The sequence below is a fragment of the Mus caroli genome, chromosome 4, assembly GCF_900094665.2.
Source record: "Mus caroli chromosome 4, CAROLI_EIJ_v1.1, whole genome shotgun sequence".
NCBI lineage: Eukaryota > Metazoa > Chordata > Mammalia > Rodentia > Muridae > Mus > Mus caroli.
Window position 1 is genome coordinate 73087712 of NC_034573.1, and position 4506 is coordinate 73092217.

General features: G+C 42.7%; 1 pseudogene; it reads left to right on the plus strand.

The window, feature by feature from the left end:
* Positions 1-285: 285 nt before the first annotated feature.
* LOC110293346 overlaps positions 286-4506 on the plus strand; it is a 12276-nt pseudogene continuing 8055 nt past the window's right edge.

Genomic DNA, 4506 nt, shown 5'->3' on the forward strand with positions numbered 1-4506 from the left:
TTCAAGATGAGCAGAAGTATAAGGATGAATCTTTTAAAAATCTGTAGTTTGTTTGATAATTCACCAGCACCTTCAACTACTGAAACCTCTCCAGATTCTCTTCCTCCTGGGAGCTCAGAGAATTTTGAAGACCCATGGTTGAAACTATATTTCAAACTTAAAGAAGCTAATGCCCTTGATTATCTTGATGAAATAGGTGATTCGGTGTACAAAACTGTCTACAAGATGAGGAAAATGTCAGAAAGTGATTTTTCTAGCTGGTTGCTGTTAGCATCTCAGGAAAAAATGGTGAAGGAAAAGGAGTTGTGTGATAAAAGTAAATGGCTGCAGACACAAGTAAACAATCTAAAAGTTTCTAAGTATGTCCTTGAAGAGAATCATCTCCCAAGCAGCCATAGAGCTCAAGTTGCAGAAAATCAAACTAAAGCCCTCATTACAAGGTTGGCTGAATTACAGAGAAAATGCAAGTCTGAGCCTCAGAGGGTGTGTCAGCAGTTAAAGTAAGGGCATTAATTGGCAAAGAATGAATCCTATAACTTGGGCTGGGGATGTATGTGAAGTCCCTGTTGAAGCTGAGAATTTTGAATCTTCAAATTCTCAAGGGTTTGCTCCACCTGAGTAAGAAATACCCTCAGCCCCATCCCTTGAAATAATGCCTTCCTCACATGAGGAAATTAATTCTGCAGAGTCTGATAAACCAGCAGTGACTTTCGCTGAAGAAAATGTCAAACAAGACAATACTGATGTTTCTCAAGGCCCACCAATAGTTTCTTCTAGACCTGTAACCAGATGCAAGGCAAAGCAGGCCCCTAGAGGGGAGGTAGAAAGTATAGTCATGAGAAAATTCACTACACTACAAAGGAGTTTAATGAGTTTGGTAATTCATTCAAGTAGAAGTCTGGGGAATATTTGTGGGAATGGATTTTAAGGGTATGGGATAATAGTGGAAGGAAATTAAAACTAAAGCAGGCTGATTTTATTGACATGGGCCCTCTGAGTGGAAATTCTAGGTTTAATATGGAAGCTTGCCCAGTTAAAAAAAGGGTCAGAAGTTTGAATGGTTGGTGAGTGTTTATCAAAAGGTTGCCTACTGAAAAGGAGTTTGAGATGCCTGATATCCCTTGGCTTAGTGCTGACAAAGGGATTTTAAGTTTAGGGAAATTACTATGCTAGAGTGGATAAGTTGTGTAAAACCTAATCCTCCACAGGAAGGTCCAGAAGATATGTCCTTCACCAGCCCTGGTGAGAGTGACACCAGCACATTTGTAGAGTTTTGTTCTTGCCCTTTTCCTTGTGCCAGACCTTAGCACTGGAGATGATGCTGCTCAATTAAATGAATTAAATTCAATGGGTTTAATTGGGCTCCAAGGTAACAAGGGCCAGGTAACATCATTGAATTGCCAGAGACAAGGCAATTGTAGTTATTATAATAGACAACATAGACAAAACAATGTTTATAATGAAATACCCAATAATAGTCAGCACAGGTGAGGTGAAATTTATAATGGCATGACTCATATGGACCTTTGGTACTGGCTAATCAATCATGGTGTTTCCAGGCATGATAGGAAGCCTACTGCATATATGAACTGTATAAGCAAAAAAAAAAAAAAAAATTCTCAAACAAATGAAAGAAACACTACATTAGATCATGGCAAAAGGCAATTTCAGACAGTGAATCAATTTCCAGACCTGAGCCAGTTTTCAGCTCCAGAACCTCTTGAATGAAGGGGTGGCCAGGTTCCCCTGAGGAAGGATCTTGATAGTAAACCTATAAGTTTTTCTGTTAGCCTTTCTCCAGTTCTTCCCCAGAGGGACCAATGGCCTTTTACAAGGGTAACTGTACACTGGAGGAAAGGAAATAATCAGCCTTTCCAGGGTCTATTGGATTGGTTCTGAAATGACCCTGATCCCAGGAGATCCCAAGAAACATTGTGGCCCTCCAGTTGAAGTAGGGGCTTATGGAGGGCAAGTGATTAATGAAGTTTTGACTGATGTCGGACTGACGGTAGGTCCTGTAGGTCCCCCAAACACATACATACTGTGGTTATTTCCCCAGTTCCAGGGTATATAATTGGGATAGATATACTTAGAAATTGGCAGAGTTCTCACATTGGTTCCCTGAGCTGTGGAGTGAGGGCTATTATAGTTGGAAAGGCTAAATGGAAGCCTTTAGAGTTGCCTCTACCAAAGAAAACAGTGAATCAAAAACAGTATCACACTCCTGGAGGAATTGTAAAAATTACTGTCACTATCAAGGACTTGAAAGATGCAAGGATGGTGGTTTCCACACATCTCCCTTTAACTCTTCTATCTGACCAGTGCAGAAGACAGATGGATCATGGAGAATGACAGTTAACTATGGAAAACTAAATCAGATAGTAACTCCAATTGCAGCTGCTGTACCAGATGTAGTTTCATTAATTGAGCAAATTAACACTTCTTCTGGTACCTGGTATGCAGCTATTGATCTGGAAAATGCTTTTTTTTTCTTCTGAAAAATGCTTTTTTTCTCCATACCTGTCCATAAGTACCACCAGAATCAATTTGCTTTCAGTTGTCAAGGCTAGCAGTATAACTTCATAGTTTTGCCTCAAGGATGTATTAACTCTCCTGCCCTGTGTCATAATTTAGTTAGAAGGGATCTTGATCATTTGTCTTTTCCTCCAAATATTGCATTGGTGCACTATATTGATGACACTATTCTGATTGGATCAAGTAAACAGGAAGTAGCAACCACTTTGGATTCATTGCTAACACATATGTGTATCAGAGGTTGGGAAATAAATCCAACCAAAATTCAAGGACCATCTACCTCAGTGAAATTCTTAGGAGTACAGGTGTGGGGGGGTGCAGAGATATTCCTTCTAAGGTAAAAGATAAGTAATTGCACCTGGTCCCTCCGACCACCAAGAAAGAAGCTCAACATTTAGTGGGTCTATTTGGACTCTGAAGATTCCACATTTCTAACTTGGGTGTGTTACTCAGACCCTTTTAGAAAGTGACTCAGAAAGATGCTAGCTTTGTGTGGGACCTGGAACAGAAGAAGGCTCTTCAATAGGTCCAGGCTCCTGGCAGGCTGCTCTACCACATGGACCATATGATCCAGCAGACTTGATTGTGAGGAGTGGGTGTGACAGCAGTCCCCAGATGGCACCCAGGACTGCAGCCAAGTCTTATGACTTGCACCTGACTTCCTCATACACCTGAAAATAAGCCATGTCCATCATGAGAACTGCGCAGGTGCACCATGATCCAAGATCGGACCATATGACGAGTGATGATTCTGGCCAATGGACTGCTGTTACGTGGACTGAGCTGATGGAGTGTGGTTGAGGGGGTATATAAGGGATTTTGATTGGGGGCTAGAGGGATTTTTTCCTGCATGCATGTTGAAAGGTTCCTGAATAAACTGCTTTGAGAAGAACACTGGGTCTTCGCTCTTTTCTGCTGGTCGGAGACAGAAGCAACAAATGGTGGCCTGTACGGGGACATTCAGAACTCATCACAGTCAGGGCAGCTAGCTGGAAGGTCCCCAGGTAAGTGAGACAAGTTAAGTTCTCGGATTGAGACGATAAGGCCCCCGGTTTTGGGACAAGTTGCACCAAGCACCATGGGAAATTCAACCTCAGATCAAACAGTACACCAGCCCTAAAGGACTTGCTGAAAGTGAAAGGAATCGGGCTGAAAAAGGAGACCCTGGACAACTTTTAAAAAACAGTGGATCAGGTCGCTCCTTGATTCTCCGTATCAGGACATCTTACAGGGCCCAGTTGGGAGAAGTTAGGGAAGGACTTGAAGTTTGCAGAAGATGAGGGAGTTCTTGCTAAAAGGGTGCTGCCAGTGTGGAAGCTAGTATGGAATTGTATAGAGGATAAGGAAAGATGTGAAGCAGAACTCCAAAAGGGCAATAAGGCACTGAATTAGCTGAGAGGAGCGATCCCAAAAGTCAGAGGCAGAAGGAAGTTCTAGTGATGGGGTTATGTCTGAGGACGATCTGGAGAGCATAGCCAACAGTCTAGAGAAAGTGAAAATGAAGATAGAACCTTTGGCGCCTGGTGCCGTGGCCACCTCCGTATGCCCCTGACAGAGCATCTGGGTGTAGTCTGCATCCAAATTCCTGGAGGGAACTGTGAGCCCAGTCCTTTCCTGTATTTCAGGATGCACAGAGAGGTCATTATCATGAACCGCTTGATTGGAAGGTTGTTCAAAGATTAGCAGAAGGGGTTCATACTTAGGTGTCAGCACTGCTTTTGTAAGAGCACAATTAGAGAACCTGCACCACTACTGCATGACTCCAAGTGTTTGGCAGAATCTGGCTTGTGCCTGCTTGTCACCAGGCCAATATCTAGACTGGAAGGCATTTTTCATTGAGTTTGCTGCCGAGCAAGCAGCGATCACAATAGTCAGCCAGCCTGGGATCAAGACATGCTGCTGGGACAATGGAGATTTGTAGCAGCTCAAACTAATTATCCCATCCAAGTGTATGAGCAAATTAATAACATA